The following is a 10,458-nucleotide window of genomic DNA, read 5'->3' as shown; positions in this document are numbered from 1 at the left end:
ATAAACTATTTAAATAAATTTAGAGATATTTGAGCCACAGTTCTTGCAAATAGCAATTTAAGTAATAATATTTTGTTCAAACTTGTTTTAATCCACTTGTTGCACATTATGAGGTGTGGACGTGCGTGTTGGTCTCATAATGAGAAATTTAAGGAATGAATTTTATTGAGAGAAATAGTCATTCAAATGTTGTAGGAATGGCTAATTTTTTTGACAAAAAGGTGATGGTTTAACTTCAACCTTTGATTAAATCTTTGACAAATATAGTAAATAGAAGTTAGAAGAGAATTTTCAACACAATTTCGATTTTCTTCTCCCATATAAAGAGGGTTGAATGAATTTGCATATTCATTCAAATTTCTAAGTGAGCAATTATAAACGAAAAGGAGATTAGACTAAGCAAAAGGCGTAGAAATGATTGGATTGAGATCAAACATCGTAGCATTATTATCTTTGTTATTATTGTTTGCATCTACAACTAAAAATCAATCCATTTTTTATGTTACTAAGTATGGTGCCAAACCTAATACTAATATTACTTAGGTAAGCATATGTATAATTAATAAAAATAAATAAATTTATATAGAAGATTTTAATTTGATGAAATAATTCAACTTACAGGCCTTAGCAAATGCATGGAAGGAAGCATGTGCATCGACCACTCCAAGTAAATTGTTGATTCCAAAAGGAGTTTACCAATTAAGTGAGTCTAAACTCATAGGTCCTTGCAAGAGTGTTCCTATTGAGGTTCAAGTCGAAGGGACATTAGAAGCTCCTCTCCATCCAAAAGGAGAGGGATTGGTTATTTTTCAATATATTGATCAACTAACATTGTCAGGCACTGGAGTTTTTGATGGTTAAGGAAAAATAGGTTGGGAAAAGAATGATTGCCATAAAAAAAAAAAAGAATGTACGAAACTTCCAATGGTAAAATCTCTAATTATATATATTAACTTATACTTTTTCCCCAATTGATATATAATTTGAAAACACATAATTTCAATTGTCTTCAACTCATAGTTTTTTTTTCTCTCTTTTTTGTTTAAACGTTTCAGAATTTGAAGTTCAGTTTCGTCACCAATTCAATAGTGAAGGACATTACTTCCTTGGATAGTAAGAATTTCCACATCAATCTTTTGGGCTGCAAGAATTTTACTTTTCAACACATGATAATTATTGCACCGGACCATAGCCCCAATACCGATGGGATTCACATAAGTAGCTCAGAAGAGATTAACATTCTCGATTCAAAAATCGCAACTGGGGATGATTGTTTGTCTGTTGGAGACAGCAACAAGCATATAACTATTACTGGTGTAACTTGCGGACCAGGACATGGCATTAGCATAGGAAGCTTAGGCAAGTACACCAAGGAAAAAGATGTGATAGGAGTTACCGTGAAATCATGCAAAATAATCAATACTTCAAACGGTGTCAGGATCAAAACATGGCCAGATTCTGTTGGCACATTCACAGCCTCTGACATGCATTTCGAAGATATTGAAATGGTTAACGTCAGCAATCCTGTGATTATAGACCAAGAATATTGTCCATGGAATCAATGCAACCGAAAGGCATGTATTGAAATTATTCCTCTAATTCATTTTAAACTTAGTTACTTCAAGAAATATTCTTATTTTCTTTTAAAGAAATGTGCAAACTTGAGGCATAATCATATCAGTAATTTTTTCGATATGTTTTAGGTTCCATCAGAAATTAAGATTAGCAACGTCAGTATCAAAAATATCAGAGGCACTTCTGCTACTCCGGTCGCAGTTAAACTTCTTTGCAGTAAAAGTATACCTTGTGAAGGTGTAGAAGTTGCTGATATTGACCTTACTTACAGTGGAAGTCAAGGACCGATTACATCTCAATGTGCTAATGTCAAGCCCACCATTTCTGGAAAGCAAAACCCACGTATATGTGCTAAACCATCTCCTGATGATGCTCCATCAATAGATTAATCTTTTTAACAATGACACAAGTCAGCAAAACCATATGTGAAGTTTATCATATCTCTACTTCACAGAATTTTTGTTTTACTTCTAACATTCCATAGGTTTGCTTCATTTAATAATGCATGCAGCTAAGTATGTACCTTTTTCTTCTTCCATTTTATTTTGAAATACATTTTAATGAGAAGTTCAATCATAAATTTATACCTTAAACTGTCGGTTCTATCAATTTCAACCTTACACCTAATTAAGTGAGTCGTATTATTTATTTTCAACGTTTTAATAAATATAACATTAGACAAGAACTCCACTTTCACCGACGCTATACTCTTAAATTTGAAAAGTTTCATCTAACTCTATTGAGCTTAAAAATTGTTTCCTAAAAATACACTAAAGAGTTCTTCTCTAAGATGATGGAAATTATTGTGACTACTCGTGTGTAAAAATTAATTTCTGATTGATGTTGTAAATGATGCGAAGAATATATTTTCTTTTGTTATTAGCAATGATATATATGTGGGAACAAGGATATTTAGCAATGATATTAATCTATTAGATAGTTGAAATAAAGTTGTAAATATTATAATACATGCCTTTGAATTTCTACACGTTAGCTCTCACGAATTAGGTTTTTTAAACAATTTTAAAGTTGAAAATTAAGAAAATTATAATAGGTGCATAAATTGGTTATTACCAATTTACCAATATGCTGTCACACAAATAAATATTTCAAAATTATTATTTTAAATCTTTTTTGTGAAACAATATGAATATTTTTATGTAATGTTTTTTAGTATGGTCAATAACTGATATACTATTACTTTTGTCTATCACAGGTAGGCACAATCATGAACCACTCATAGATCACCATATTTATGTGTAACACTAATTGAAATTTTTTTTTGTTTGTGAAATTTTCAACTAATTTTCAACTTAACCCAAGTTGAAAATTAGTCTGACCCAACTCAACTCTTATAATTTGCATCAAAGTTGGTTGTGGCCTTTCAGATTATAAAATTTTCTGTATGCCTTTATCTTAGCACCCTTACAATTTCTTTGTTTATCATCATATTTTTTTTAGATTTTTTTTCATACTTATCATTGATAGGCTATTCGATATTTTCATCGACATTGCTTACGAGACCCTCCTAACATCTACAAAATTAAATTACCCCTTCTTTCCCCTTCACTGTCTACCTCGATACCCCCATAACAAGTTTTCTTTCTTTCTTTTTTCTTCTTCTTCTTCTTCTTCTTCTTCTTCTTCTTCTTCTTCTTCTTCTTCTTCTTCTTCTTTGAGTAAGATAGACGTAGAGAGATTTGGACAACATACCTCATGGTTGTTATGAAGTTTGAAATAAAATAAATTGCTACTTTTTCAAAGATAAATTTCTAAAATAAGAACCTTTCAAGTTTTAAATATTGAGTTTCGACAATGAAGTTTGAAATAATATAAGTTTCCTACTTTCTAAAACGAATTTCTGAAATAAGAAATTTTCTTTTTTAATCGGTTTAACTCAGGTTTGCTTTTTTCTTTTCTTTTCTTTTTTTGTTTTTTTTTTAAGTTTTAGAATCAAAGTTTGTTTAATGAATATCTATATTTGGAGTATACCTTGTTGGGATGTATGCCCTAAAGCCTCGTAATTAATAAGTTATTTGAACTAATGATTGATTATCTTAGATATTCAATTATACATTAAGGAAAGATAAAAGGTTATATTATGTAACTTGAACAGTATGTGGTAGACATACAAATGGATCACGTTCAAGTAATAACCTAAATAGTTTGTACTATGTATATAAGGTTGGGTGTCTTATCTTAGTGACGCTATGGATACGAACCACTTTGTAAATGTTACAAGAGTTGTAAGTGTGATAAACAATTTAATTCAAGTTGTTCATGTAGAAACATGCGAGTGGGGGTATCCTATATTGGGAGCACGAAATGATTAAACTCTCTTTATAACACTGTTGACTAAAGAAGTTATCATTTCATAGGATGACCATAGGTAACTCGACCTCAATCCTGAGTGAGTTATGAGCTCCAGTTTATGAGACCGACCCTTTGATTTGTATGAGCGAAAGTGGCCTGACTCGCCAACTCAATAAGCCTACCATTTTGGTGACTTGTCCAAGTAGAGAGCTAAGAACATAGATACACAAGGTGAAATTTACTTCTTCTTGTCTTTAGAATAAAAAAATGAGTTGTTCCCTTAAGTGCTGACTTCGGATTTCGAACAAAGGGGACCTCCCTCTCATTGGCTCGAAAGGGTTTTGTCTATGATAGGACCATAAACAATTTGTTCATTAGAAGATCAGTGAGACTTAAGGAGTAAGAGGTAATCACAAGGGTAAAATGGTAATTTGACCCAACTATATTTACGAAGGGTTGACTTACTGATAATTGGTTATATTCATAGACATAGAGATATATCTATAGTGCAAAGAATGCAGTTGTGGGTCATTAATAAATCTGATTAATTTAATTTAAGAGTTTAATTAATTAATCTTGTATCATTGGAACTTCAAATCTGTTAGTCTGTTAGGTCACCCTGCTAGCTCATTAAGGATAAAACAAGGAATACTTAGTTTTGGAAGAATTTGAATTGTTCAAATTATAAGGCTGTGTAACCCGAAGGTACACAAATCAGTCATAATGTGCACATATACAGTCAAATGTGTACATCTTCCTAGATAAGAAAAATAACAAGAACCCTATAACTGTGCATGCATTAGTTTGCATATAACTCCTTTGTTATATGTACAATCATTTATCTTATGGGTAAAATTTCCAAAATATCCTCAGTCTACAATCATTTATTTGGGGGCGGTTCTTTGATTAGTATGGGTGAGAGTGGCTAGATAACCAACTCAACATGCCTACCCTTTTGGGGACTTGTCTAATTTGGGAGCTGGAAACTCAGTTACACAAGATGGAATCCACCCCTTCCCCGAAGTAGGGGTCAGTAGATAGATTGCTCTCTTAAGGGCTGATTCCGGGGCTTGAACATAGTGGCCACAACTTCTCTTTGGAAAAGAGAACTCAGTCATAGTAGGGCTATGACATATGTTAATTAGAGGAATCAATGGTACTTAAGGAGGTAGATGTAACTATAGGGGCAAAACAGTTATTGGTCGAGCTATACTTACGAGCGATCTGTGAAGGGTTATCGCATTGTTGATTGGTTAAGATGGACACATAATATATTTGTAGTAAGGAGAGTTCAGCTTTCAGTCTTTAGTGAAGTGACTAGAAATTAACGGATGGTGGATTCCGTGACTAAGGAGTTTAGTAATTTATTCACATACCTTGGAGCTTCGAACTACAGGTCCATAAGATCCCCTTGGTAACTCAATGGGATTGCGTCCCAATTCCAGAACTATATGATAAAACATGGGATTACGTTCCAACTCTCGGCCTCAAGTACACCTCAGTAGAATGGTGTATCAGAAAGGAGAAACAGAACTTTTTTGGATATGGTTCTGTCTATGATGAGTTATGCTCATCTTCAAGACTCGTTTTGGGGTTTTGCAGTAGAGACTGTGATGCGTGTTTAATGCGATGAAATAATAGTGTAGAATGCGATGGTGGAATATGTATTGTGCATACAGGTTTTCTTAGCAAGACCCAAGTATAAATCCTACTGAGTTGCCTGGTAAGCCCAGGGTCGAACACAGGGACTAAGGAAACAGTATGCGATGGTAATTTTTTATTACTTTGCGGTAACAAATAAATCAATGTGTTGGTTGGTATATTGTTTGAAGTATAAAGTTTATGTGGCAGAGTTGAGAAAAGAGTTAATAATATGAAAGATGCGATGAGTATGCAAGGGAACGGGTTAAGAAGGGATTTAGCTAACACTTCCTAGGATTGCGTTCATGTTATGCGATCATGCTACATACATACAACAGCAAGTCATCTCTCAATGAAAATCCTACAACTTCTAGGTTTAGAACGCATGCGATGTATGCAATGATGTTTATAGGACTTACATCTAAGCCTCTATTCTTGTCTATGCGATGATGAATGACACACACATACACAAGCCGACCGCATACTACCATAACCTATCTCTACGGTGCATGCGATGCATGTTGGAAAACAGAGCTTCTCTCTAAGTCTCTATCTCTCTAGAGTATCGTGATAAGTTAATTTAAAACGTTCAAATTAGAATTAAACGAAATTGGAGAATTAATATTTAAATATGATTTAAATATTTGAAGATAGAATTGTATAAAATTAATTTAATATTTGATATTAAATTAATTAGAATTGTTTAAATTGTTTAAATAATTATTTATTAATTTTATTAAGAAAATTAATTTTCTAATATTAATAATATTTTCAATTTTATAAAATAAAATTTATTTATGAAATCAATTTATGAAAAGCTGGAAAAGAAGAAACACACAAAATGGAAAATTTAGGATTTTCCATTACTTCTTCAAGTTGCTCACACTAAACCAACATCTTTAAGTCTTCAATTACTCCAAGCATGAGCTGCATCTCATGCAGTCATTCTCATTGCATGATGCTCTGTAATCTGTTGAAGAGATTGGAGGGAATTTGAGGTAATGAAATCGATAGAATTTTGCTGAAAATTTGGGTTGAAGAATGAGTTCTTCAAGTGGGTTGTTGTTGTGACTACCTCTCTAAGTTCCCTTGATTCCAGCTTATTTTGAGTCTCACAACTCAATCTAGAGCACTAAGAGGATAGTATGGAAGATTTTGAGGTGGTCTACAACAAGATTCGGAGAGATTTGCAACTGGATTCAAGCTTTGAAGAAGTTCTACAAAGGTATGACTTGAAACCCATTTATTTATGTTAAAGCATGCTTTTGTTTCTGCCACAATTAATGAATTATAGTACTTATGGATCCTCCTCGCTTCTGTTGTGTGCTGATACATTCCAACAGACAAGTCAGTTTTTTTTCCCCCTCTTTGATCATGATTGGAATTCTCCCATATTTTTTGACGTATTTTTCCAACTCGATGTTCCAAAAATTCGCATTTCCTCTGAGTGGATGGACAGCTACTATCTGAGAAATAAAAGGTTAAAAATAGTTTAGGGTGTATTTCAGTCAACAGAAGATGTGTACGAATACTAACCTGAAGTATCACCCATAGAAGATCCCCTGTTGTCTTGATATATCTCTTGCTCCCGGAATTCTTCCTCTGCCTCTTGTTGCCTATTAGAGGTTGACATCGTATCTATACAAACACAAAAAAACATAAAACAATATAAAATCAAAGTTAAATATGTATAAACAAAGAAAGAGAATTAAGTAGATACATGATTAGTCATCATCATCATCTAAATCAAATTATTTATCAGCACTTGAACTATTATTGGGAGATAATTGCTCTTCGTCTTCTTTTATAAAGTCATCATTAGCATGCCAAACAATTGGTGGTTCCACAACTATAGGATCAACATCGACTCTGCATAAAGTAACCTCCACAATGGACTCATCCAATTGAACTCCACCAACAATTTCTTGTGAATCCATTTGTTCATTTTCAAATTCACCGACAGATGCATCAACTTCACTAAAACGTTTAAGGACAAAAATTACGAACAACCAGGGTATAGTTCATTATGTGCTTCAGCCATTAAATCCTCAATAAGTTTGTGGTATCTCTTTCTTGACCATTAAAGGACATTTTCATTCTCGATCCCTTCTTCATTTGTGTATTCGTTTTCAATTAGAATTTGTAGATCGTTTATAAGATTCAACCTTTCATTTTCTTTAACAACATTATACTCTATGTTAGTTTCTTCATTATGTATTGAACAAGTTGTATGTCTTTCAAAACTTCTAGATAAGTTGACTAGCTCTTCATGATATACCCATTCATAGTATGAGGGGGATATTCCATATGTTAATAGATGTTGATCCACAACCTCTCATGACTCCCACATTGAATTCATACAATTCTTGCATGGGCATCTTGTTTGTCTAAATCATTAACATGAAACTTAACTACATCTCAAAATTAGGATACTCCTTCTCTATACTCGACCAACAACTTATTTCTAAGTTTGATCCATTCTTTATCTATTCTTAAAAATAAACCTTTTCTGACCTAACTTGTAATCCAAAACAAATTATAACTTGTGTTGTGTACATAATGAATGGTGGTTAATTTTTAGAGGCTTATATATGCTCATAAAACAACGAGGTTTTATTGAATAAAATAAAAGAATATTCAAGGACATAAAAAAAATACATAAAAAGGGAACCCAAGCTATAAATCCAATCTAACAAAATCAAACTATGGTCATAATCACAAAAAGACATAGTTACTAAAGTGATACTATTCTCTTATTCATCTACATATTAATGCTTCCACTAATATTTTCATAAATGGAAGAGTTTGATATCAATATCTGTTGATGTTGTACGAAAATCAATTCATTCACATATTTGATTCTAAACATATTAATTAAATGTGTAAGTATGAGTGGCTGAAGTTAGAAATAAAAAACAACATGAAAGTAAAACAAAAAATGTTACATGTGCATTTTCAGCTGCCTCGTTCACGAACTTACCACCTTTATAGTGTATTTCCCTAAGTAGGTCAACACGTTCTATTTCTCAACCTTCTTTTGCCTGCAACTCTGCTCTAATTTGCATGAACGACTTCGACCCGCCTACGTGCTCAAACAGTAATTTCTCTCTGTTCTTTCTGTTCGTCTTCGACATTTCCTACATTTCAACAAAAAAATAAATAACAAATATTCTATAATAGTAATTGCAGTAGACGATACACACCCTAAATTATTCTAACTTGAAACGCTTCACTCTCGAAGCGGTCACACAAAAAATACCAATCTTCTGGTCTATTTTTAAGCCAGCTAGGCAAGTTGGCACGTGCTTGTTGAGGATCTCCACATTTCCTGTAATGTTTGTGCAAATATGCTCTAAATTCTTTGAAGGAGTTTTGTATTTGATGTTCTATAAAATGGTCAAGTCTTTGACTGGATGTATCAAGTACGAAATGAGACTACAAAAGAATAAAGGAAGAATTAGCATATATGATGTTCATGACTCTTAGTCTAAAATTGACTCTAAAAGAATAAACTTATAACTTACTAACAATTGAATCTTAGCCAATTCTATAAACTCGTTTGGAACCTCAACAAAAGTATGACATTGCATTAGAAATGCAAATCTCACGGCGACACCAATCGCATTACTAAATCGTACCGAATATTGAGAAATCGGCTTCGTCTCCCCCTCATTTATCACGATTGTAATTCTGCCATGTTTTTTGACGTATTTTTCTGACTCAATGTTTCGTGAATGCTCGCATTTCCTCCGAGTGGATGCTGAGCTACTATCTGAGGAATAAAAAATTTAAAACAGTTTAGAATGTATTTCAGTTAACAGAATATATTTCAAAATATACTAACCTGAAGTGTCACCCACAGAAGATCCCGTTTTGTCTAGATATATCTCCTGCTCCTGAAATTCTTCATCAGCCTCCTATTGCCTATTAGGGGTTGACATCGTACCTATACAAACACAAAAAAGACAAAACAATATTAAATTAATATGAAATACGTGTAAACAGAGAAAGATACTTGAGTAGATACATGATTACTCATCATCGTCATCTAAATCAAATTATTCATCAACACTTGAACTATTATTCGAAGATAATTGTTTTTCATCATCATTTATGAAGTCATCATCGCCATGTCGAATAATTGGTCTTTCCACAACTATAGGATCAACGTCAACTCTGCATAAAGTAACCTCCTTAATGGTTTCATCCACTCGGACTCCACTGACAATTTTTAGTAAATCTAGTTGTGCATTTTCAACATCATCCACTTTTGGTACATCCCATATTTGCTTATTTTTGACTACTTGAACAACTTTTCAATTGCAACCATATTTTATGTCATCAATGTAAAAGTCTTGTGCTTGGCTAGCAAAGATGAAAGGCTCATCGACATACCAAAAGCATGATGTATTGATCGATTTGTATCCTAAACCCACATGTGTCCCATTACTTTTGTTGTTACCTGTGTCAAACAATCTACAGTTGAACAAAAAAACATGTCTTTTGTTTGTATATTGGAAATCTAATACTTCGTCCACAACACCGTAGAAATTGTTATCCACACTTTCGTTCCCATTGATCTCCCCGGCCATTAGGACTCCACTATTTTGTGTAGCTTGACAATTATCACGCTCTACAGTGTGAAATCGTACCCCATTAAAAATGCATCCATTGTAAGAGCGCACCTCAGAGAAGGTCCCATTGCAAGTGAAAAGAAATCATCAGAGATATCTTCTCTCTCGCGTCATTGTAGAACCTGATAATTAATTATACCTTAAAAATGACTACAAAAAATGAATCATCTCTTAACTTCCTATACTATGTATACCTGAGATCTGAACCAATCGGGAAATGTTGATGTCTTATATATAAGTAAGAGACGCTTTAAGCTTCACGACGAATTAACGTCAAGTGTTACCTAGAAAGTTG

The 10,458-nt window shown here is 33.1% G+C and overlaps 1 pseudogene; it reads left to right on the top strand.

Moving 5' to 3' along the window:
• The first annotated feature begins 414 nt into the window (after positions 1–414).
• On the top strand, positions 415–1,964 carry LOC120074538 (annotated as a pseudogene).
• Positions 1,965–10,458: the final 8,494 nt, after the last annotated feature.

Source organism: Benincasa hispida, chromosome 3 (genome assembly GCF_009727055.1).
Source record: "Benincasa hispida cultivar B227 chromosome 3, ASM972705v1, whole genome shotgun sequence".
NCBI lineage: Eukaryota > Viridiplantae > Streptophyta > Magnoliopsida > Cucurbitales > Cucurbitaceae > Benincasa > Benincasa hispida.
This window is presented reverse-complemented; position numbering and strand designations above follow the sequence as displayed.